Source organism: Ambystoma mexicanum, chromosome 1q (assembly GCF_040938575.1).
Source record: "Ambystoma mexicanum isolate Mex_15411 chromosome 1q, UKY_AmexF1_1, whole genome shotgun sequence".
Lineage (NCBI taxonomy): Eukaryota > Metazoa > Chordata > Amphibia > Caudata > Ambystomatidae > Ambystoma > Ambystoma mexicanum.
This window is the reverse complement of record NC_090922.1, coordinates 1,015,766,383-1,015,793,710: the sequence shown is the minus strand read 5'-3', so window position 1 is coordinate 1,015,793,710 and position 27,328 is coordinate 1,015,766,383.

Below are 27,328 nucleotides of genomic sequence, written 5' to 3'. Positions count from 1 at the left end.
TGATTTTTGTTTGACTATTTTCCATGCAATTTACAAACTGAACCAAGTACCCGAAACATGGAGAACAGAGACCTTAATATCCATTTATAAACAAGGGTTGAGATCATCCCCTGTAAACTCTAGACCTATCACTTTATTGGATCCCCGAGGGAAGTTGTTTGCTGCAATGATGCTCAAAAACCTAACCACCTGGATGAAAGACACACAGAGAGGAGACCCCCCGACAAATGGGATTCATCAGAGGGGCAGGCACGAACCTCAATTTATTCATCCTCAATCTCCTTAAGGTAGAGGCCTTTACTACAAAGACCAATTTGCATGTGATATTTATAGATCTAAAACAGGCCTTTGACTCTGTGGACCGTCAGACCTTTTGGAGCAAACTCAAGAAGTGGGAGTGCCTGCCAGATACATTAGCAGCGTTGAAAGCCCTGTACTCAAATACATCAGTAAGAGTCCGGTTGGCAGCTAATGGGACAACAACAGGGAGTATTAAGATAGCGAGAGGACTGAAACAAGGCTGTCCTATAGCTGCTACTCTTTTCACCCTTAACATCTCATATATTGCAGAAACACAAAAACATTTTCATGCCTTTCCGTCTCTGTTGAATGGCACCCCTGTGCCATGACTGATCCTTGCAGATGATCTTGTGATATTGGATAAAACACAAATTGACCTCCAGAGATGGCTGGACAACTTTGCTATATACATCAAATCTAACAACATGATGATCAATATTGAAAAGTCAAAGGTTATTCTTATTTATTTTAATTTTGTTATTTATTTATTGGCTTTTTATGGTTCTACATTAATGAAAACATTTTGGGGAATTTTGTTTCATTAAAACAGGTGCATTCATTCCATTCCAGCTCTATTTGATATACCATAAAACACTACTTCAGATCCTCCTGTAGTGCTCTGATTTTAGCAAAAGTGGTCCATATTAATTTCACCAACACCAAAGTGAGCAGAATGTAATTCCCCCCTAAATGTTTGTGCCACCACTCATCCATGGACCTGGAGGCATATTTCTTTGTGATCTCCGTCATCAAGTTCATTCGTGTGTCTTTCATAGCGGGACAGAATAGTACCAAGTGCTTCAATGATTCTATAGAGTAGACTTTTTTGCATATTCTACGAACTGGCCCACATGTGCTGTTACTTCTTCGACTCTCTGGTCAGGAACAGATTCAATCTGAATCTCAGGAATTTCTCCCTGTTGTACCAGTTAGGAAATAAGACCAGGTATTTTGGTAGGGTGGTCAACTTTCGTGCTTCTTGGAATGGTTTCCCATACACTTTCAGAGGTTGGCGTTCTTCCTGAGTTGCAATCCAATCTTGAGTGTACAGTTCTTTTTTTTACTTTATCTGGATTTTCACACAGTGACTCGTCAGATTCGTCTAAGTCAAACAAAATTGCTTTACAGATCTTTTTCCATTCTGACAAGGTCACGTCATTAGCTTTTTGAAGTGCATCCCTTAAGACCGCAAAACCCCCTGTCTTGGTGTCATCATTACACTTTCTGTACAGCGAGAGTGCCTTCCAGGTCACTACCGTCTTCATGGCCGCCAGGCCCAATTCCATTTAAATGGCCTGGATTGGGCCACTCTTTGGTAGTTGAAGCACTTGCTTCCAGAAAATCCCTTTAATCCTAGACCAATTTTCGGCCTCATATGTGAAAGATGTTTCAGCTCCGTAGGTCAGAATCGGCAAAGCCTTCATCCGGTAGTATGTAATAAGCAGGGTCAAAGAAAAGCTGCAAAATCTCTTATCAGCAGCCTTCCTTGACTTGCTAAATTCTTTGCCTTTGATCGCAAAAGGTCCAGTCACGGGCTGTCTCTTTTATTTGTAGTGAGACATACTTCAAAGTATGTGAGTGATTTTACCTCAGGTATTTTAGTTCCCATGAGGTTCCAACCATTGAATTATCTTGGGATGTGTCTCTGTGCTGTTTCAAATGACAATATCCTTGATTTTAGTGTGTTGTTGGTTAGTCCGTTTTTCACCACATATTTGTATAGTGCATCTAATTGCCGCTGAAGGCCTACTGGAGTCTGCTCCAAGAGAACCACATCATCAGTGTAAAATAGGCGACCTAATGCAAATCTTCCGATCTTCAGTGGGAAACATCTGATGCTTGAGAAAGCCTCTTGTATATCTGATATGAATAAGTTGAATAACTCTGGGGCCAGTGGACAGCCCTGTTGTAGGCCTTTATTTGTCGGGATTTCCTTTGTCAACAGGCCTGATTTATCTAATCTTTCTTGCATTTTAGTTCCTGAATATAGGTCTTGAATTGCTTCCAGTGCGTTGTCCGGACATCCCCACTGCTGTAATTTATTCCACAATTTGGGGGTGATTGACAGTGTCAAAAGCCTGAGTAAGTGGTCCTTGAAGATGTTCGTTATAAAATTGTTCAATGACGTGCCTACGCCATTGACAAACCCAACCTGCCAAATGTCCCTGTGGTTTGAGTCCATGCTCCATTTAGTCTGCACCTTCACTATTGATGTGGCAAATACATTTCCAGCCACGTCTAACAGCTTGATCGGCTGATAGTTGGTTGGGTCAGATCTTGGACTTTTTTTTATAAATCGGAATGATCACTGGTTTCTTCCAAGTGACTGGTAGTAACTTTGATTTTATAATGCATTCGGATAGCGTCATCAGGAAAAGTGACCATTGCATAGGGTCTTGCTTCAGTAAGAAGTTGGTCATCCTGTCGCTCCATGGCACCTTCGAGTTGTTCAATGTACTTAATGTTTCCTGGACAGATGATACAATGATGTCCAATTGATCACACCTTCTGTTTGTTCTTAATCCAACCGTTGGTTCCCTCAGGTCTGGGTTGAAGAACTTAGAAAGGTAGGTTACCCACATTTCTGAAAGGATGGGGTTCACTACCAGTGAACCATGGGTTGTATCAAGCTCATTAATCATGGTCAATATTTCTCATGTATTTTTAGACCTTATGTTAGCAAGCATGGATTGTGCATCATGTAGTATGAGCCTTTTCCTATACAATTTATGCCATTTCTGATATTGTTGTTTTAAATGATCAATCTTGGTTTTTGTCTGCAGAGTTGGATGCTTTTTAAGGATGCGCATGCGTCGATAAACATTTTTCTTTCTTCCAAATGCTACTGGATCAAAAGAATGGCAGTGCTTGATAGTTGGTTTATTTGTGGGCCCTTTCGTTGTTTCAAAGGCTTTGAGCAGGTCAGTGTAATTGGTAGTTTTAGTTCCTCCTCGCAGACCGGGGTGATCTATTATTTGTTTTAAGTCACCAGTGAGCCCTGATACTTTATTGACTCTAATACTCAGCCTATTTCGACCATGGGCCATGTCTGGATCAGCCATGTATTTACACTACATGTGTGAGTCACTGGCCATCCACGTTAAACTAAAGAAATGATGGTCGCTCATGAATTTCTCTTCAATGCACTGTGACTGTATTGCCATGATCATGTTTCTAGAAACACAGATATAATCAATAACTTGCTCCCTTTCCATTCCTTTCCATGTGCTTTTTCCTGGGATGTCACTGTGCGTAGTACCATTAAGGATCAGTATATCTCTTGAATTGATGGCGTTTCTCCATAAGAGACCTCTTTTTCTTGAATTGGATGTACTCCTCAACTTCACGTCCTGTGTTGTCACAGCTTTGGGAGTTGAAATAGCCACACAATAAAAATTGTGGATCCCCCCATTTCCCTCTCTGTTTGTCAATCAAATCCACAACCAGATCAGGAAAGTTGATTAAGGCCGGGATTTTTGGATTCCAATATAAGTTCATCAAACATACGATCTTCTCCGCAGCATCTGGTCTTGCTGGTACTCTGCCCGCTAAGAGTTGAATGTACGGACTTGGATATATCTTCTAGCACTTGAAATTGAACCTGATTCTTAATGGCTATTAGTAATCCCAACATGGGTCTTCCTTTTGTACCTTTTATGGCTAGATTCAAATGCATGCTTCTAAGATCTGTGGTTCTCGGAGCCAAGTGCCTGTGAAAAAAATCTTCACTTTCAAACGTGCAAGAAGCCCCTTCTGTTCCAACTAGCCAGTTTATACTGCCTACTTCCAAGGGATTGTTGGCTTTATGGCTTGTTTATATTTTCAGCTAGTAACCTGGCCAACCACTTCCATATTTTCTCCAATCCTTTTTTCTCATTAGTTGATTTCTGCTTATCAATGCGTCCTCGCCTATCCAGCTCCCAAGATTCTTTAGATCTTTTGTCATTGTCACAGTTGGAATAATGCAATTTCTTATGCTCCTGCTCCGGCACCCCTGGATTCAATGGCGCTGATTTTCTACTTGTTGTTTTAAGGCTCACTGGGACCTTTACATCCTGTTCCACTAAATTGAAACCCATGGGTCTCAGACAATGTGCTTCCTCCATTAACAGATGTCTTATCAAAGGGGAAGCAGGATAAAGTATAACCTTATCTGTCCTTTCTTCCTCTGGGAATTCGAATGTGACCAAGTAGTCAGTTGTTAGATGTCAGACAGAATATGTGATGAAATAGCTGAATTACGTTGGCTCTATTAAGAATTTCAGCCATCATCCAGAGAAATAATTCTTTCCAACACCAAGCATGTGATGGACTTAGCTTAATGTACAGTCTTTAAGCTGTCTCTTATATCACCCCTGTTGTATGACGAGGGCTCCTGTTGCACTGTTTGTACCACTGGTGCTGTCCTAGACTTCCCAATTCTTAAAGGCAAGATTACGTAGACATGTTTCTTAATTGTAGTATGAGGTTCTTCAAATTTGCATAGGACTTTTATCAGAGTCGTGACGTTGTCATGGGTTGTCCTTCCCGTCCCACTGTCAGACAGTCCATCTGTTGATTTCCTCGATGCCTTCTTGGGGCCGTCATATTTCTCAGGTTTATGGATGATTTTCCTTATCTTCTCTGTGCCTCCATCTGCAATTTTTACTGCAGGATTCTGTAGTACCGACTTTCTCACATGTTCGATCTTTTTAGGGGGTAGTGTACCTCTGCTCTGTAGTGGGGCTGATCTTTGCAATCGCAGACAGGAACCTCCTTCTGCTAGCCCACTCCCGCCAAGGCTCCTGTTTGATTGCTACAATTTTGGGCTATTTCCAGCGCATTGCAATGGACTAGAACACGATTCTTTTGAGGCTTTTGTCCCACACAGATTCTTTGTCCATCTAGGCTGTCTATCCTGTGAATGATCCAAATCAGTATCTGAATTTGCAGGGTCGTAGGTAGGCTCTTCGGTCCCCGAACCCTCATTCCCATCCTTTTCACGCTCAGACAAAGTATAAGTCAATAAGTCCATCAAGTCAATTGATGGTGCATCTTCTATTTCTTCCACTTGAGGTGCTACTGGAATGTTTTCCCTATGATCAATGTGATGAAAATGGGAACTTTCTGGTAGAGCCATATTCACAGTGGATCTGATATTGTTGCAAGTTGTTTGTTTACGGAAGGTTTCCATGAAAAATCGATAGCAGGAAGAGAAACTTCCCCGTCCCACTCCTGGTAACAGGGAGCACTTTCCAGTTAAAAGAAAAAAGAGCTGAACAGCTGAGCCACCACTAGAGTATACCGTCCCTAGAGTCAGCACTGCAATGAAACTCAATGAAACTAGCGCTCCAAGGAATCGGAAAGATGTACCTTTTGGAGGCTGTCAGCCATCGGCTGACTGCTCTCCTGCTCTCCTCCACTGTTCACATTCAAAACGAATGGTACTGGCTGCACCCTCCACTTGCATCAGTCGAGGGTGACCAAACGCTCAAACAATCAGCTACAGCACCTCGCCTCACCTCAGCCGCAGTTTTTTGCTCCGTGGTCTGTGCTCTGTGCTCTCAGCTCTCCCAGCTCGATCAGCTCGATCAGAGGAAAGCACCAAAAAAACATAATGGACTTGTCAAACCGCACCTTGTGAAAAATCAGAATGCAAAACGCCGCTTCTGACACGTCCTCAGTCTTTTTTTATCTTCAGGTTATGACATTCTTAGAGTGCCAGAAATTCCAATGGAGACCACTCACAGTATTTTTACATAAGGTTCGACTGACGCAAGTGAATTCTTATAAATATCTGTGAATTCGCTTGAACTGTAGCATTGGCAAACAAGAATGGTTGAAAATTCTGCAAGAGAAAACACTATCGGTAGCCTGGCAAGGACTAATACTACACAAAAAATTTGGACAATTCTCCATGTGCCGCATACAAACCTTTTACCAACAGAAAGTTATCCCCATTTTGAGTTATGGAGCAGAGAGGATCTTACACCTACCGTTCGACATCTGGGACAAGCTGGAAAGCTTATTTTGGCACAAAGTTTTGGCCCTTCCCAATTCATTTCCGATAGCGAGAATACACTTCGAAATTGGCCTACAATCAATACACTCCCTAATTTTATGGAAATCTCTGGATCTATCCTGCAAAGCTTTTACTTATGATGACATTCCTGCGATGGAAATCCTGTGATCTAATCCAAATGCTTTACCTAATTCAATATTAAATAAATGGAATTTGAGATGTGCACAGTGGATGGAGGCATTAGAAACCTCAGAGGATACCCTGAGACAAAATCCTACAGCGAATAAACGGAAAATCCAAAACAAAGGTTGGCTTCAGATGCAGAACCAGAAGTTAAACTATGAAATGTCCACTAACTGTACAGTTTAAGCTAGAAAGCTTAACCCATTGCCTCCATATCTCCAACTTTTCCCTTCTCCTAAATTCTGTGATCTTTTTCGACGACTTAGATTGAGCTTACTGCCTACACGTGAACTGCTTGGACAAATGAAACAATTAGTAGAGTTATTGAATACTTGTAGGTTTTGCCATGACGCCCAAAAACTAGAAACTATACATTATGTACTGATGGAATGCAAAGCCTTAGCACAAGTAAGAAGCAAATATACCGGAAGGCTTTCGAAACCTAGCACTGCACTTACACCTGAACATCGATGGAATTCGATACTATTGGGCAAGGACAAGGCCATGATCTTTTCCGTCCTTCAATTCTGATTAGAACTGATGAATCTGACATCCATGTAATGGCAAAATAAGGAAAGACCGAGATTGTTACTCTCTGGTCATGTGATGATTTACAAATGTATTTATTCGAAAGAAATAATCTTCCTGTTTTAATTTTTTTTTCCTTTCTGGAATATTCCCCTTTCTTAAAATTCTTTCTTTTTTTTTTATCCTTCCTCCACATTTTTTCTTGTTCTTTTTGTTTTATATGTGTTAGTAAGTATGATGCTAACGTTGAAAAAAGTTTGCAATAACCCAATTTGAATTAAAAAAAAAATTGTTTTTTAAGAAACTGAAACTGCTGCGCAGATTTGCAATCCCATGCTACACTTAGCAACAAGGAAACGCTTGGGTTGTTTTCAATTCAATCACTATGATCTTTTCTCATTCTATATGATGCCAAGACCTTCCCACGTTGTAAGGCCGAGGGTCAGGGTGGGGCTGAGCATGGTTCTGACTTGTTGCTGTGTACAAATGTTATATTTAAGCAATAGAACCCGAGCGTCTGGGCATTACCATCCCAGGTAATGCCCCGGGGCCCATAGGTAAGGACCCGTAAACCATTCCTGCACCCCGCTACACTTCATATGCGCAACCCTATGTCGGATCGGAATGCCAGTTGCGTAAACGCACCCTGAAATCTGGCATGCAAACCCACCTCTGCGCTCTGATTCCTATGAGCAAGTGTACTTACGCCTGCCTTCGGGAGGCGGATAGTTTGAAGGACTTGCGTAGCCATTTCCCAGTCGAGAGGTTGCGTGATCGAATCCATGAATACCTCTGATTCTGTGCAATTGTGGGGTTGGGAGGGTCTGCCTGTAGGCCATCCCTCGGAATGCCTATTTTTTTTCAAGATCTTCCCCATTCCGAGCCATCTGCGCAAGCCTTACCCACACACTGCGTGGTGTCTCGTGCAAGGCGTTCGATGGCTCGCAGAGATGTACCAAGATTGCGCAAATCACGCAAGTCCAGGAGAAGTCTTGCGCATTCGATTCCATGAATCGCCAAACTGGGACTTGTGTGCGGTAAACACGCAAGTCCCTGACTTTCCCCGCAAATAAATCCATGAATCGGACCCTCAGTCTTTTAATTGGCAGGAATAACTTGTTTCAAAAAGTATGGATTACAAACGCAGTTCATTTTTTTAGAGTTACATTTTATTTGCAATTGTCCTTAAAATACCTCTCATGGGAATGGGAATGGTGTTACCCTTCAAAAAGAATTCTACTCTCAACTTGAATAATAGGGAGTAAAAGGCTCACACGTATTTTCGACAATGGAGCTCATTATGAGTTTGCCGGTGCAAGTGGCTGTAACAGTTTTAAATCCTCATTCCATGAAGTACGGGGGATTGCTGGTATTCCCGACACCGGTACAACTGGTGGCGGTAGTAACGGCTATTTTTTGCTAGTAGGATGGCGGAATTAACTCCAGCTACCTTGAGGTAATTCCGCCCACCCCACCGGCAAACTTGTACTTTGCCAGTGCGGAAACATGACGCTATACAGAAATACCGGCACGTTATTTCTGCACCAGCAATGTTAGAATGAGGCCAGTGTCTCTTGAAGCAAGCCACATTTCAATTGTCTTTTGTATCACTATTTGTATATATAGTCACATTTTTCTTGCTGTTCAAAGCTGTATGAAGAGTTCAAACTTGCATTTAAACTCATTTATAATCAGGAAGGAGCTTCTATTAAAGACTCCCAGGTGTTCCGGCGCATCTGGAGACCGGCATGATCTGCTTCCAGTGATAACATTTCTCGTAGAAGTCATCAATCTCTTTGATGGCACTGGCTGGAGGACAAGTCCTGCACCTCTCCGCAGCCTGCGCTAGCTGAGACCAGGTCTGCCTGCGCGTACGGTTCTGTAACTGATCAGCATTCCAGCGGGGCCCTGGCTGCGGGATGTGCAGAATGCGGAACACCACCGCAAACTGCTCGTTCGGCTGAAATGGGCTGGCCAAGGTGAGCGGGGAATGTGCGATGACATCATTCAATGTCCGTCAGATGATTGGGAGTTTGCAAGAAGCCCAGGGGAGCATTTTTCCTGTTACCTGCGACTGTCTCCTTCGGTGCTTACTGTACATTTATACATTTTTAGTTGTGGGTTTTTGCAAAGGGATTTTAACTAAAACCATAGGTAGTATTTCCAAGTTCCTGAAGAATACAGGTACAAGGCAGACGTAACGGCGCTGTATCTGTCTGAACATCTTCAGGGACCATTTTGCAATGAGAGGAGTGCGACATGAAAGCGTAGAAGCGTAATGCTTTTACGCTTTACTTTTGTGCACTAGCTCTTTTTCTTGCCCTTCCAAGGTGTGGGGTGGGCAATATGGGCCTGATTCATGGAATATTTTGTACAGTGCAAAGTACTTTTCACTGGTGCAAAGTGACTTTGCATTGCTAACAAACACCCTGATTCATGGACCAGTGCAGTGTATTTTTGCCATGCAAAGTGACTTTGCACAGCAAGCATACTTTGCACTGTTCCATGACAGTGCAAAGTCACTTTGCACTGGTGAAAAATGCTTGCACCATGCAAAATATTGCATAAATCAAGCCCAGCGTGTGCAACTCAGCATTGCTTTCCTCCTCTACCAGTGATGATTACAAAGTTTTACACCTGCATGAGAAGGGTAGAAACAGTGGGTACCTGTGGCATCCGCGTTGCATTTGCATCTGCTAATGAGTAAGCAGATTCTATAGGAATCCATTAGAAAACAAGACCTGCAAAGCTAACATGCCTACAGCATCTACTTCTTGTGAAAATGGAGCTTAAAAGTGAAAAGTGAATGCGATTTCGGTTTAGTTCACTCAATTTGCATGACAGAGTGCAAAAGGGTGCATACAGGTGCTACTGTACCATTGTACACCACCCATTCGCAATCTGTAGGCCAAATGACAAACATGGCCCTCGCAGGGAACTGTTTAGATGCATAACAGTTCCCCTCCTGGCAATGTACGTCTCGCAGGAACATTCTCTACTGTTTCTTCGGTGAAGGGATGCAAGGCTGTTTTCAGAACAGGCATTATCAATGTTTAAGCTCTTCGGAAGGCCATGCATTATTGACAACTTCACAGAAATCTGAAAACACATATAATAGAACTGACCACCTATTAGCCCGGTGGACATTGGTGCAAATGAAGCTGTGCGTGTCAAAGGAAGGCTTTTCAAAAGTTGCAAAACATGTTCTCAAATGTATATCTCAGAACAGTGTTATGAATCATTTTAATGTACATAATAAATAGAGAAACCTACCATCACCATTCAAACGTAAAATAACTTCTGGTACAATAAAATCAGAAACAAGAATTGCCAAAATCATGTACCGTATATCCAGGGCAAATCTGCACGAAGTGAAAACTTAGCACATCAGAAATATAGCATTTCCTCGATGTCCCTCTTCCTCGTCCCAACACTTATACCTCATCTACCATAGGAACCCTTTCTCATTTATTGTTCTCTTACCCATGACACCTTACGTCATGCTTCGACAGGATCCTACCCTTCTTTTTTTCTTCTTTTTAAAAATGTTATTGTGTAGTATAGTTTATTAACAAACTTTTTGAGCACTATTAAATGCCTCATCATTTCCCACTAGATAAAAGAAAAAAAGACATAGTTCCATTTAGATTTCAACATCACATTTCTCAATTATCTTGTTTTAAAATAATGCCATTTTGCGCTATATAAAGGCAATCTTCATCCATTAATAGATAGCCAGCCGGGCACCGAGTTTTACTTTACTCCGAATGATCATGTTCTCTTCTCAAACTCTCCAAGAGGTCAATACCCGCACATACATCACTTGTTTATTATCTTCTAAGAACATCGCCCACCATTCATTGGATGTTAAGGTTCTACAGTGGTCCATTTGATGTCCAAGAAACTTTAATCTCATGTCATTTGCTCTTCGGCAACACATTAGTAGATGTTACACAGCCTGCAGCCCCTGTTCTTTTCTCCACGTATTCCAGTCCTGTGGCGATATTCATTGGTTGGGTATGCATTTAGGGGTCTATTCATGGAGCAAATATGCGCCGAAAATCCCAGCGCAAGCAGGCACAAGGTGGCGCAAGCGTGAGAAAACCAGCGCACGCGCACGCGTGCGATTCAAGGAAGACGCTGCGCGTGTTTCCCGCTGTCAGTGCGCCAAATTCTTGCATGGCGCAGGTGGGCACACACTCCACCAAACGGCGTGCGCTATGCGCACAGCAAAAGCGCACATAGTGCGGCGCACACAACCAAAGTGGGCGGAACAGTGGACGTAACATGCTGAATGGGGAATAAAGCATGAAAAAGAAGGCGTAACTGAGGAAGTACTGCAGGGAACTACATGGAACGCCCACACGCACGCAAACAACCCGTATTCATGGATTTGAATACAGGAAACCCGCGCACGGCAAAAGACGCACGCAGGCGTCAACGCGTCCGCCACACAAAGGCAGGCGGAAGCGTCCCTGCGCACAGTATAAAAGTGCGCGCAAACAACAAACACGTATATATAGCTACGATGAATGCCCCATTTGTCGCAGCACTGATCGTGGGACACCGCAGGAGGAGGAGAATAGCCAGGGCACGCATTTTCGCACCACGGACAAGCCTTTTTGGGATGCCTGACGACCAGGTCTAAGGCAGGTACAGGTTTCCACCCCATATCATCCTAGACCTGGTCAGTGAGTGGGAAGATGACCTTACATCCCCCACCCTTTGCTCCCAAGCATTGAGCCCCTTGGAGAAGGTGATCAATGTCCTGCATTTCTTGGCCACTGGGTCATTTCAGCAGACTACTGCCATAGTGGGGGGGGTCTCACAGGCCACGCAGTCACGCTGCCTACACCAGGTACTGGAAATCTTGACAGCACGCCCCTCAGTCCGCAGGCACATATACATGCCCAGAACACCCGCAGAAAGGCAGGCCGTTGTCCTGGATTTTTACAGGGTGGCACACTTCCCCAAAGTGCTCGGTGCCATAGATTGCACCCATGTGGCCCTACGTCCACCTAGGGCCACTGAGCACATCTACTGAAACCGCAAGCACTGGCATTCCATCAATGTACAGGTGGTATGCGATGCAAAGGGAATCATCACCTCTGTCTATGCAAACTACCCTGGCTCCACCCATGACAGTTTCATATACAGAATGTCCGCCCTGAGCCGGGCCCTGGAAGCTGGGCAGCATGGCGACACATGGCTCCTAGGTGAGTACAAATGCCCTTGCACATGCATGCATGTCACACACACACACAAATACACAAACCCCAATAATCACAACCATTTACACCTCCCCAGGGGACAGTGCCTACCCTCTGAGCAACCACATGATGATGCCAATCCGGAACCCCACCACACCACCCCAGGTAAGATACAACGCCGCACATATTGCAACCAGGGCCATAGTGGAGCGCACATTCGGAGTGTTCAAGTCACGTTTCCGCTCCCTTGACCGCTCTGGCGGGCAGCTACTCTATGCACCCCCAGTAGTGTGCAGTATCATTGTGGCAGCATGTGTCCTGCACAATGTTGCAACACGGCAGGGCGTACCGGTGGACATGGTGGTGCCCCCACATCCCCAACCACAGGCACAGGCGCTGCCCATGGGAGGGGACAGGGCACGTGGCGAGGAAGCCTGGACCCAGCTTGTGGCCACATTTTTCACCTAAACTCCCAACCCTGCGGAATGCACACAGGCCTGGCACATACCAGGTGACAATCGATGATGACAAAGAGACAGTCAACTGTCACAACCTTACCACCCTGAGATTGTTGCCGTGGAAGTGCCACATTGTCTGCATCCCTAGCTACTTAAACACAAGCTATCCTGTGTGACCAAAAGGCACACATATGACATATGACATGATATGGCATTTGTAACGTGCCTATACACAAGTGTTTGAAGGTGTCATGATCTCTGCTTCCAAAAGGTCAGGGTTTTCCCAACTCCCTTGGAAGCAGATCCATAACCCAGGTTCCGAGTGCCAACCAGTCCCAATTGGGACCTTTTGGACCCAGTCCTGGCGCCAGTGGCACCAGGCTCATAAATATGCCCAGTCCCAGCGCTGGAAGCGCCGGGCTCATAATGCTTGGATGGACTTACCTGCAGCAGACCATGCTGCTTACTTGCCTGCCAGTTGAGCCTCTGATCCTCTTCTGTTTGGAACTACTTTTCCTGTTGGGTGGGGCAGGAGCCACTCCCTAGGTTCAGAACACTGGAACTCTTCTGGAAAGCAGGAACTCTTTTCTTACCTAGGCGTGGCTGTGGAAGGAGACACCAAAGCACTACAGGAGGCTATTTAAACCACACCCGATGGATGAATCTTGCTTTGCGTTATTCTGCATCCTCTGCAGCAGAACGCTCATCGTGTCTTCTGCATCTGATCCTGGGCCTAAGGAAAAAGGCTTACCATCCTGAATCCAGTCTTCAGCAACACCTATAAAGACAAGAAAGAACAGGTTAGCATTACGGTCTTCAGTGACAGCGCTTCACTTACCTGGTCCATCGGCTGTCACCAACGCCTCGCGCTGCATTCCGGCATCTGAAAGACAAAGGCTTACCTACTCTTCGTGCGCTCCGGAGGTCTTCGCACTGCATTCCGGCATCTGAAAGACAAAAGCTCACCAACTCTTCGCACGCTCCGGAGGCCTTCGGCGCTGCATCCCGCATCTGAAAGACAAAACAAGGTGCGTTTAAAGACATTGGGGAACTTTAATACTCACGTGCCATTACTCCTTTCCACATCTAACCCAGTGGGTATTCCGGCACCCTGCGGCCCTTCCGAACTTGTACCTGCAAAATAAAAAGACAGTTAGAGCGCATCGTGAAGCAGGCAACAAGCGCTTACTTACGTGCTTCCAGGCGCTTCTATTCATCAAACGGGCTCCATCTTCAACTCACTTCAGCCCGTCATCCCCCATCGCCGGAACCCTGCAAAACAAGAGACATCATTACTAAAGACTTTTAAAGGCATTAGAATTACTCGAAACTTACCGTTCGTGCAGTAAACGACGGACAGCAGTCCTCTGAAGTCAAGAGGCCTGCTCCCCTTATCCAGTGAACAAACTGGTTACAGCACCCTGCCCCGAGGCAGATGGAGAGCACGGCATTCACTTACCTAAGACATCTTACCCTTCCAGTCAGACATACAGTGCACAGAGGTCCAGCCCAAAGAGCCAGCCGTGTGTTACACATCACCTTTGAAGATACGGTATACGCCCAGTCAAGACCGGCACCTCTACGGGAATCAGGTGAGCGTTACAGAAGGTGCAACGAGGCAGGGAGGGGGGAACAAGGGAAGACAGACAATGATCCTTCTAGGCCAGGAGTCATTTAGATTGCACAAGTGCAGGGCTAGCGGGAAGGGAAAAGTGCAAGGGGAAGGGGAGGGGGGGAGTGCAGTACAGGGTAAGTAGAATAAAAAACAAATAAATAGGCCAGCTGGTGGCAACTGCAAAGGTAAGTGCAGACAAGTGCTGGGAAGGGGGGGCTGTAGGGATAGAGAGACAGTCCCGCAGTGCAGGGGTTGCCAGGGAGGCAGTGCAAGTGGAGAGTGGCTGGGCCAGGGACCGAGGTTGGTGAGAGTGGCCCAGTTGCAGTTTCAGTGCAGTTTCAGTGAAGAATTTAGCAAGGGAGAGGGAGAGAGAAAGCAGAAGCAAAGAGGAAGGTTTTGAGGTGCTCCCGGAACCAGAGATGGTTCTCCTCAAGTTCCAGGGAGGCAGGAAGGCTGTTCCAGAGGGAGGCCCCTGCCGCTGAGAGAGATCTACCACCAGCTCGCTGCTTCGAGAAGCGGCTGACCCTGACATGCAAGGTGTGAATCACACACACCTGCAAAACAGCCCATGACCATCACTGTTATGTCACTCAAACCCTCCCAAACCACAACATGACATGGCAAGCAATAGCCATACACCAACACAGTACCAATAAGGTACACATTGCCACGTTAAAAATGTACATTGGCATCAGACAATGATGCCTGACATGGAATCAGATGAAATGACTGACCAACAACCTCCCACCCAAAATAAGTAATTCCCAAATGCATTACAAAAGTTGTAGCCGTAACATAACAATGAATGCCTGTCTACATGCACATCGTGCATTGCAAAATCAACACTGCAGCTTCTGTGTGCTGTGTCCAACTCCTGCAACACATTGCTCAGCGCACAGCACAGTGAACAGCTATTGTGTGTGATGCACACCCTGAGCATCACATCTAAGCAACAAACCACATCAAAAAGCAAATTAGGCATGTACAGGATCCATAATTGGTCACAGAACATGTGCTGCAGGGACACAGTGGGCACCAGAAGGCAAACAGAGTGTACATGTGGATATACAAGGGTGGTTGTACATGTAGTGCATCATAGTGCGAGTGTGTGGGTCAGTAAGGACATGCACTGAACATATGCATGTGCAATCAAGTGACCATCAGTGTCCTCTACACATCACATGTGAACATTCACCATGTGTACACCCCAGCATGTCAAACCACAACTATCCCCTCACACCTGAAAGGTAAACACAACACATGAACAGGCATTGATCAGCAGGACACATCATGTACATGGGATACCACAATTACAATGTCAGGGTTCCCATCACACTGCAGGGCAAGGCAACTATCAACAACAAAACACCCCCCTCCCTCACAAATCACCATGACCCACTAAACAACTGCACCTGGGTCATGGAGCCTTCAACCCTCAATTTCACCTGGCCACAGGATCACCCTTCCCCTTCGTCACCATCTCCCACCTTGTGTGTAAAAAGGTGCCTGCACCCTCAGAGTCCACCTTCATTTGCAAAAACACAAAATCCAAGGCAGAAAAACGAACCAGAACAGCCTCCAGTAGATGACTTGAAGTAGCAGTACCTCACAAAGGCCAAGTACTACCACAATGATGTAACAACCAAGGTAGCACAGTAAAATAATGTCACAACAGGATGTGAACCATGTGTGGTACATAACATAGAATGATGCACCACGAACGGATGTGTACTGTCACAGCTCCCGTGTACAGGCGCAGGAGTGGCACGAACCAACCACCCCCACCGTGGCCTGGGTGCCTGCAAGGTCAAACTCACACAGGCCTCTGAGACCCTGGTGGGGAAGGAGGGTCAGGGATATAAAGTCGGGACAGGTGTTGGCACACTGGATAACTGGAATGAGTGGCAGAAGAGGGGAGGAGGAATGACACATGAAAGTAGGGAATGCACGAATATGTACTACCTGCATGAACACATACACAATCCTAACAAACTTGTACATCATTGTCAGGGCCTTCCGGAGTCCAGGCTTAGGAGAGGCACGAACCAACCACCCCCTCTAGGGTTTCGGCGCCTGCAAGCTTGGGGCTTACACAGGCATCCGCAACCCCAGCGGGGAAAGAGGGTTAGGGAACGTTGGTTGGATAGGTACGGGAAGCAGGAACACCGGGTAGAGGGTACAGGGTTTAGAATTGGATAGGACTCCGGATGATTAGGGAAAAAAAAACATACCAAATTGAATTACACATTCATCCATGCATTAGTGCACCCCCCACAAGCCTATGCAGAGCAGTTTGAAAGAAAAACAACAAGACACTTAGCTCTGGTTTTGAGTGCTGTCCTCCTGCCTGCGCACTCTCAGGTCCGGTTACAGGAGCGCTTCAATGCTGCAAAGAGAGCCACAGTTAATAATCTGTGTGTGCCCATAACATAAAAACACACCACCAAATATGCCCCATAGCAACAAACTACTCTACAAACAGACAATCTGGTGTGGATGCTTCGTACCCATATGTAACATTACCCCTGTGATGGGTCATACACAGTCAATGCAGTAAGTCAGCCGCCGGTGGGTGCGTGGCAAATGGAACATCAATGTGTCACAATTCACACAACATGCAATGTTCCCTGGGTAAGCAGACAGACCCATATAGCAAGGCATGACTTCAGAACAAGTCGTGTTCCACCATGACCGAAACAAAGTAGCAGTGCATGTTTCAAAATGTACATGGAAATGAAATGCACTGCACCCGAGTATGTCCCTTGCTGTATGTCCCTGTGAGCTGCTCCTTTCCATGTCTCGGAAGTCTACATGGGTGATACAAGTGCCTCAATTGATCTTGGTGTAGCAGGTGGTCTGGAGGCTCATCCCCCTGCAGAAAGGGCATGAAACACATGATTGATGCTTTAAAGTCATCTGTGTGTGTCTCTTCAGGCATCTCATTACTGGACCATGTCAGAGACGTACATCAGAAATCACACCATCAGTCCGTCTTTCACATCCAAAGTGTGGAACACACTATCTACGACATGAATTGCAACAAGCATGTGTACAGTAAAGATAAGAAACATACTACATAATGCATAGCAATGAATGTACACATTAATCATGAAACACCCCATCTAGCAAAAGAAGAACAGTGGTCAATAACACCGCAATCATCCCCACTAGGGGTGTTAACACAAGTTACACAGCACCAGACATGCCACAGATATGACAGTCCAAAGCCCTTGTGTAATAGGCTGTTACACCGAACCATCCTTGCGAGCCCATGGATAAGGGAGGCAGGAGTGGCATATGTGAGTCAAGGACCCCAAGCAGCAAACACATACACAAGACAAGCCTGAAGGGCCCAGCTGGAACAGACAGTGGATGCTTTCAAAAGCCACAAAGCACCGCACCGTCACATGAAAGCACAATAGACAAGCAATTTTAAATTATATTAACTAATTACACTAACTATGAAAAACCTACATTACCTAATTAAACTAACTATGAAACAGAAACTTAACTAACTAAACTAAAAGAAAAATCAAAAATGGCCACATACGACCCAGGGGGCGGGGAGGCACCCAGGAGGGGGGAGGTACAGGGTGCTGCTTAACACCCACATGCGATGATGCTGAGCCAAAAAAAAAACCTCCATGGGCTCAACGCCTGCACAGCCCGACCTATGTGGGAGATAGATGGTCGTCCGAGTCTGGCTCATCCTGGAAAGGAGGACGTGGCACAGTAGCCTGGCCACGCCTAGCCGCAGCTTGCCTCTCGACGGCATCAAGTCTGCCGGACGGGTGAGCCTGGTTCTGTGTGGCGATGTGACGTAGGTCTGCATGCAGAACCTCACGTGATACACGTGCTTCCTCCTGCAAGGTAGCACGTGTAACATGGAGTTCCTCCTGCAAGGCCTGGCTGGACAACCGCTGCACCTCCCGGCAAGCCTGTAGCTCAGCCGAGATGGTACGCTCAAGCTGTGCAAACCTCTCCTCTGCCCGCTGCCTCTGGGACATCATAAGGACACCCAGAGTGGATTTGAGGGAAGCATACTCCTCCCTCAGGGCATCCATGTGTGCCTATGCGTGAGCAGCAATTGCTTTACGCAGAGACGACATTTCAGCCTGGCGCGCCCTGTCTGAGGCCGCCATGCCCAGCCTGAGCGAGCGGGCCGTGGACCGTGCCGCCTGCTGCAGGAGAAGCACCTGCCTAGCAGGGGGAGCACAGATCGGGCCACACGCTCCATGCTCTCAGCGATGTTCTCCATTGCTGCCCCCTGCCATTCTGAATTGGCAGTCATGTCTTGCTCCCACTCAGTATACTGCGGTTGCGCACGGCGACCGCGTTGCTGGGCTTGACCCCTGCGGGACCCAAGGACTGGGTGTCCTCGCTGTGTTGGAACCGCCCGCGGCTGCACGACTACATGCCCCCGTCGATGTGATGTCCCAGGCACATCAGTGACTGGTGTGGAGGGTGACCCTGCGTCCCGATCCACCACGGGCGGAGGAACCAAGACTGTCTGATCCCTCAGTGCAGGTGTCGCGGACAGAGGAGTGTCCACATCAGAATCACTCACCCCTGACACATGGACTTGATGCTCATCCAACTCGACATGGATGTCAGAGTCGTCATCAGGGCTGGACTCATAGGCAGCCAGAGACAAGATGTCCTGTAGCACTTGGGGGTTTTCGTGGCCTACCACCCCACGACCCCCACTTGTGCCGGGTTGATATAGTGGTAACAACCCTGTGTCTGGCATGACAACACCATCCTCCACCTCCATTGCATCATCACCTGAAAAATAGAGAGAAAAAAGGTCACTACACATGTCATAAGCACACAACACACACACACACCGACAACAAACACATCAGGCAGACATGTGACACACAACATAGAACCTGGCATGCATGCTGGGTCAACTTTGAATTGCTTCTGTGATCAGACCTGTTGAAAGATGGCAGTTTGCATAGAAGTGGGTCTATGCAGTGCAGAAAATGTGTATGTCACTCCCTACCTACATGTACAAGGACTCCATGGTGTGTGTCAGGAAATGTGAAGGCATTGCAAGGTCAAATTCAGGTATCACGTGCACTGTGCATTCAATGGGTAGCATATTTACAAGCAAAGCACCCCTCCAAAGTACAAAAGCAGGGATGCCTAGCATAGTGTCAAAAGGCTGACCATAGACCTGTGTATTGACAGGCAGTGTTGACTGGCATCAACAGCTTAATGTGATTCAAGTGACAACACTGCAAATGATGATGGGACAGTAAGCAGGACACATGATGAAAACTCTGTAGGCCACCCACGTGTGAAGAAGACACTACAACAGTCGGACAGAGTCATTGGCCATTTAACAGGCTGAGGCCTGTGACCCACACAGATTGTCAGACCCTAAACATGTGTGCAACGCAGTACTGAGCCACAGTCGACATGGGAAAGCTGATGAGATGCCATGCAATGTACGTCACCCAGGACTTGTATTACAGTGACCATCCAGTCAAGGACACATAGGGGCATGCGTGCAATGCACATGGAGCATGAATGGGCACTCATGTCCCTGCGGGACATCTGACCTATGCACAGTACAAGTGAGATACCCTGCATTAAGTACTAAGGCTGTACCACACAGCATATGTCTGGCAGATTGTATGCTGGAAGTTAGCATGTACACAGGACGCATGAACAGGAAAATACACAATGTCAAGATTGAAGCAGACTAGTGCAAAGGTGGAACTGGGGTGCAGAGTGATGGAGGAGGGGCAAAAGAGCATGCCTACATGGAGTACCCGCATGCAGGCAGAGGACACATGCACGTCAGTCATGCAATGAAATTGTGCCTGGGCTGAGAGGAAGGTCATCCCACGCCACATGCAGAAGGGCCAGTGAGCTGGAACATGGACCGGAGGGGTATACTTGTAACCAGCATGTGAGTAGGGTGCAATAGTGGTGATGCGGACAGTCCCTGTCTGCTCCACATGTCCAGCATCCAGCAGAGCAGACATGCATCACGGAAGCATTGCATTACTTACACATCAGAACCATGTACACGTCACATGTAGTGGCAATCATGCACAACACATCCCACAAGTAAAATGCACACGTCCTCAACAAACACGCATCAACACTCTCTGGACTGGGCATCAAAGTCCAGCATCTCTCCCACTCCATCGACCAATTCAGGTGGTATGAACTCCGCAACAACTGACTCATGCGGAATGAGCTCTTCCTCCTCTGGTGCAGGCCCACCGCCAGTCACCAGAGTCAAGTTGTAATTTGAGGCACGCTTAGCCTTAGCGCTGCGTTTGAGGTCATTCCAACGCTTTTTGCACTCTTGCGCCGTGCGCACCTCATGGCCGAATGAACTGACATGTTCCACAACATGCTTCCATTGAGTTTCACGGTGGACAGCCGTAGTCTAACTATTGGCACCCACTACCATGTCACGGCTGTGGCGCCACACGTAGTCCACGAGGAAGTCCAGTTCCTGATTGCAGAAAGGCTTCTTCCTCGATGTGCCGGAGGTTGTGGCTGTGTGTGGGGTCCCAGCCTGTGCTGCAGGTGCAACCTTCCTCCTCTTGGACTGGGGCGCAGACCCTGGCTGGCTAATGCCGCCCTGACCAGTATGGCCAGTGGGTTCGGTGGATTGAGCCAAGGGAGTGGCAGGTGGAGGGACGACCAAAGGCCTGACTTGTGTCAGTGGCATCTGGGTGCCCTCTAATGGACCCTGCGCAGCAACATCCGCTGTGGCAGGGTCATTGACCGCAACGGTCCTGGTTGGCAGACTCACAACCGGGGTGTTGTTGGGTGCATCTGCCCCTGCACTTGCCAACACCCGGCTGTTCGGGGCAGCAGATGACATGACTGCCCCAGGGACACGTTTCTTGGTCTGAGCATCCCGCCCTGCCCCTATGGTTTCCCTCCTGGCCTGTTGGAGATCTACCAAGGGCTCCTAAAGTGCCAACGCAGCCTGTGCTGGCAGACCCTGAGCCTGGGTGGCGGTGTCCACAGCTGCACCTGCAGCTACCACTACCCTTGGGCCCGTGGCAGTTGATGGAACGGACTGCCGGGTCACACGGGCGCCAGTGCCAGATGCAGAAGCTGCATCCCCCGGAACCACAGGGGGTGGTGGCATGACTGCACCGACACATGGCACAACATTGTGCTCAAGTGGCGCACCCCTGCCTCTTCCCCCTCTGTGTCCGCCCTGGACACCCTGGAGTCCCCCTACTCCCTGGTCACCACGGCCACGTCCCCGACCACGCCTGCCACAAGGAGTACGCCCAGCTGAGGCGCCCCTCATCTTTGGTGTCCTCCCAACCATGGCACAGATGTAGTAGTGCCGGCACAGATGGAGTAGTGCCAATGGGAGGTGTACACCACAATTGACCTGGGCAATCGGGGCTGAAGGGGGTGGGAATCAAGATGTTAACAGCCCCCCTGCACCTGCAAGGCTGTATGTGACCCTGGTGATGTAGTGAAGGGTTACGCAACGCTCAGGCACCCCAAAACTGCAGTAAAACTGTGCACGCAACCCTGCAGCCTACGTGCGTGGAATCAACCTCCCGCAGTATGCGGTGGCACCCAGTAACACGAATAACGCGTACGCGTGGGACACGCAGGCTACTATGACCTCGAAAATGGGTGCGATACACAGGGGAACCCGCAGTGGGAAAAATAGCGAGTGCGACTCACCGTCTGACTAGCGCGATGCAGAAAAACACGCATAGCCAATACTCCCGCCAAAAGAAGAGATACGTCCTTGATAGCTGTGAAGTTGTGATGCCGCACGAAACAACAGGAAGCAGCAACACACGTCGGTCTCCACGAAAGGCACGTACAGCGAACTGCTGCCCCCGCTCACCTTTAAACCGTGCTGAGGGAAACGCACGCGAGCGTTACGTCACTTACGCGCATGGGCCTTTTCCTCGGATTACACGCATTCCCACGCGGACATGCAGTTTTTCACGCACACTGAAACGCCCGTGCACGCCCGCGCGTGTCACGTCACAGAGGCGCTTACGCTTGAAGGGCCTTTGGTCCAATGAAATCACGTATGCGTGCAGACGCGCTTACGCGCTAAGGGCCTTTCCTCGAATTACACGCTGACGTGCAATTTTTTCACGTGCCAAATCACTCCGTATCAAGCTGGCCACGTGAAAACACACGGAAGACCATGCTCCTGCCCAAAAGGCCGAATCACTGCCCCCCAGAACCCCGAGCACGCTCCCACCTGCCATCTGCTGCTGCCTGACTGCCTGCTGTCCTCGTGCCCTGCCACATCAGCCATATGCAGGGGTCCAGTTGCTGTGTCCACCGCTGCTGGAACAGAAGACTCCCAACTGGGATACCATCGCTCCACAGCCCAGCCCCAGGACCCAGTGGCCCACCCACGCCTGCCTCGGGGGTCGCCATGTCGGGGCAAACACCATCTGAGACCACTGGCGACACCCAGCCAGAGGGGCAGAGGGCCACCAGCTTCAGTCAGAAGGAAGTTGGTGTCCTGGTGGAGCTTGTCCTGAGGCATTATGATGCCCTCTTTGGATCATCATGCGCCGACAAGGAAGGACGGGACAGGATCTGGGACGACTTTGTGGTTGCCATCAACGCGGAGGGGGAGGCAACCCGCAACATCAAGCAAGTCAAGAAGCGCTGGGAAGACTTGAGGTCCAGGACCCTCATAAAGGCCCGGTGCCTCGTGGAGGGGGGCCGGGGCAGCATGAGTACCATCCAGATGAGGGTCCTGGAACGCATACGCCCAGCGCTTCATGCCCAGATCCTTGAGAGGCAGACCTGTCTGGAGTCGAGCGGTAAGTGGCCAAGCATTGCTGTGTGAGACAGGGCATGTTGCAGTGTGCTGGTTGTCTGATGCTTGCCTGTATGTGTGACATAGGCCATGTACGCGTGTGTGTGTGCAGGGACATCCTGGTCATGCATGTGAGACCAGTAATGTGTGAAGCACACGGTTGGTGTATGTGTTTAAATGCAACATGGGGAGCCCTATGCGGAATGGACACATGAGAGCATGCCAGTCTCTGTTCCTGGACATGGGTGGGGGTGAGGGATGGGTGCTGATGCCATGTACATGTATGGTGTCCATGTCTGTGTGTCTGACCTGCGTGTCTGTGACTTGTGAATGCCATGGATGCATGACACATGTCTGTGACAATGCTCAGAATCACTGATGCAGCCTAGTTATCCTTGCATCCACTGTGTCTGGCGTGTACGAGTCCAGATGGATGAAAGTACGGTGAAGTGTGTGCATGTGATAGGCATGACCCATGATGCATTTGAGTTCCAAAACAACATTGTATGTTTCAAGAGTCCCTTGGACATGTTTGCTAATGTCCATAGCATGCGCCATGCCTGTTAGACGGGGTGGAGCCATCCAGGTTGGTGGTTTCCACAGAGGAGGAGGAGGCCGCTACTGAGCCGCACATGGGGCCTGGTGGGGGCATCCCTGCTGGTGCAAGTGGTGCAGTCCAGGGGCAGGAGCAGGAGGCAGCACACGCCGCCGTGGGGGGGCCTGTGCATGTCACTGTCCCTGACACTGTGACTGCACCACCATGCACCAGCAGGGATGCCCCATCCCAGGCCCGTCCGCAGGTAGGGGGATGTCCATGTCATCTGACTCCCCTCCACCTGCGGACAAGGGGACCCCTGGCCATACGGAGAAGGTCCTGATTGGTGTCGTGTTGCACACGGGTGTCATTCGTGATGACGTGCGTGCTTCCTGGGGGGAGCACGCACGTCATCACGAAGAGCACCGTGCCAACGTGGCCCAGTTGGGAGCGGCCATGGCCGGGGGTTTCGTACATGTGTCGGCCACTCTGGCGACCCTCTCCTCCTCTGTGGAGGCTATGCGCCAGTCGTTCTCCATGCCGTCTTCCGGCCCAGATGCCACCAGGGCCCCCTGTGGACCTGCCCCGACCAACGCAGCCACCTCGGTGGGGATCCCATCCCTGCCACAGTCGGAGGTCCAGCAGGGGTGGACACACCAGCAACTGGACCCCAGCAGATGGAGGAAGTGACGGCATCATCGGGCAGGGCACGTGCACGACGGCGTCGGTGGATTCAATCAGCCTGGATGCCGTTGTGCTGGCACAGGCAGTTGCGTCCGAGGCAGCGGCAGGCTTGACGTGGGAGGCATCATGGCTCGGGGCCATCAACATTAGGGGGGCAGGCATCGGCCGGAGGGCAGGAGAACCCTGGAATGGGAGTGTCTTCCGTGTGGGAGCGGTTGGGCCAGCAGATAGGTGCGGAGCGGCAGCGGGCAGAGGAGGAACGGCTCACAATGGTCAGGGCGGAGAACTCCATGCGGAGGGCGCTGAGGCGGGCTGAGTGCCTCGAGAGTATTCGCAGGGAGTTGGAGCTGGACACTGCATTATCCCTGCGAGACCTCGGGGCCAGGGAACATGCCCGCCTCCAAGCCATTGAACAGGAGTTCGATGATGCCCTGGCCCATGACATCAACCAGTGAGCCGTCAGACTAGCCCGCTGCCCTTGTAAATAGTTATGTAGTTAGTGTTAGGTTTCCTTTGCTTTTTTTATTTATTTTGGACCTTTTGGACAATGGACCACATTTTTGTATATAGTTTTTTTTATTAGGTAGCATTTTTAGATAGGTTTCATTTCTTCAGTTGGGATCATGGACCCTGGATTGTTTATCTGTATATAGTTGACTGTTGGATTATAGTTTTTTTTTTGGATTTACCCATGGAGCAATGGTTTTTGGTTTTGTTTTTCCCTTGGATTTACTTTTTTGAACTGTGACTTTGGACACCTTTCCTTTGGATTATGATTTGTGGTTTTTCATTATTTTACGGACATGTTGCTTTTGGTTTTTAATTCCCATTGTCGTTTGTTTATTTTTAATTCCATTTATGTTGCTTTTAATACATTTTTTTCATCAAACTTCAATGTGTAGTATCATCTCATTGGTTTCATGCATATCATGATATGGGTTTTGACATTCACTTACACCCATTGTGTGTATTTGAGGGACATGTGTTCATTTACATACTTGCCATTTGGGTTGTATCATGGAATTGGCATTTCCAAGTGGGTGGATGCAATACTTGGGTGGGTGTTTGGCATGTGGAGGCTGCCCATAAGGGCCAGGGATCTAGATTGTGATGGCGTGTTGGCTGGGGGACATGTGTCAGGGCCTGCGGGCAGGTGCCCCGCACTGTCTTGGGTGTGGGGGTGCAGGGGAACATGAGTGGGGGCCTGCTGGCAGGTGCCCCACACTGCTGGGGGGTGGGGGTGCAGGGGGACAGGAGTGGGACATGAGTGGGGGCCTTCTGGCAGGTGCCCCGCAATGCTGGGGGTTGGGGGTGCAGGGGGACATGAGTGGGACATGAGTGGGGGCCTGCTGGCAGGTGCCCCGCAATGCTGGGGGGTGGGGGTGCAGGGGGACAGGAGTGGGACATGAGTGGGGGCCTGCGGGCAGGTGCCCCGCAATGCTGGGGTGTGGGGGTGCAGGGGGACAGGAGCGGGACATGAGTGGGGGCCTGCTGGCAGGTGCCCCGCACTGCTGGGGGTTGGGGGTGCAGGGGGATATGAGTGGGACATGAGTGGGGGCCTGCTGGCAGGTGCCCCACACTGCTGGGGGGTGGGGGTGCAGGGGGACAGGAGTGGGACATGAGTGGGGGCCTGCTGGCAGGTGCCCCGCAATGCTGGGGGTTGGGGGTGCAGGGGGACATGAGTGGGACATGAGTGGGGGCCTGCTGGCAGGTGCCCCGCAATGCTGGGGGGTGGGGGTGCAGGGGGACAGGAGTGGGACATGAGTGGGGGCCTGCGGGCAGGTGCCCCGCAATGCTGGGGTGTGGGGGTGCAGGGGGACAGGAGCGGGACATGAGTGGGGGCCTGCTGGCAGGTGCCCCGCACTGCTGGGGGTTGGGGGTGCAGGGGGATATGAGTGGGACATGAGTGGGGGCCTGCTGGCAGGTGCCCCGCAATGCTGGGGGGTGGGGGTGCAGGGGGACATGAGTGGGACATGAGTGGGGGCCTGCTGGCAGGTGCCCCGCACTGCTGGGGGGTAGGGGTGCAGGGGGACATGAGTGGGACATGAGTGGGGGCCTGCTGGCAGGTGCTCCGCAATGCTGGGGCGTGGGGGTGCAGGGGGACAGGAGTGGGACATGAGTGGGGGCCTGCTGGCAGGTGCCCTGCAATGCTGGGGGGTGGGGGTGCAGGGGGACAGGAGTGGGACATGAGTGGGGGCCTGCTGACAGGTGCCCCGCACTGCTGGGGGTGGGGGTGCAGGGGGACATGAGTGGGGGCCTGCTGGCAGGTGCACCGCAATGCTGGGGGTGGGTGTGCAGGGGGACAGGAGTGGGACATGAGTGGGGGCCTGCTGGCAGGTGCCCCGCAATGCTGGGGGGTGGGGATGCAAGGGGACATGAGTTGGTAATCAGTAGTGCAAGGAGACGTGCCTTTGCTGGGGGGCATGCCCATGTTGGGTGGGCTGCCTGCGGGACATGACCAGGGGTGCAGGGTAGTCCCCTGTGGTGTGGGCTGCCTGCAGGGGCTGTGGAGGGTGTACAGGGATACCTGGGAGGACCCACACTGCCAAATCATGTGTAGGACTCCCCGGCACTCCCGAAATACACGTACCCTGCTGAAATCGCGTGTGAAACTTCCCGCGCTCCCCAGTAATACACATACCCTGCTGAAATCGCGTGTGAAACTTCCCGCGCACCCCAGTAATACACGTACCCCGCTCGCACAGGGCCAATCGCGTGTGAAACTTCCTGCGCACCCCAGTAATACACGTACCCTGCTGAAATCGCGTGTGAAACTTCCCGCGCATCCCAGTAATACACGTACCCCGCTCGCACAGGGCCAATCGCGTGTGAAACTTCCTGCGCACCCCAGTAATACACGTACCCTGCTGAAATCGCGTGTGAAATTTCCCGCGCACCCCAGTAATACACGTACCCTGCTCGCACAGGGCCAATCGCGTGTGAAACTTCCCACGCACCCCAGTAATACACGTACCCTGCTGAAATCGCGTGTGAAACTTCCCACGCACCCCAGT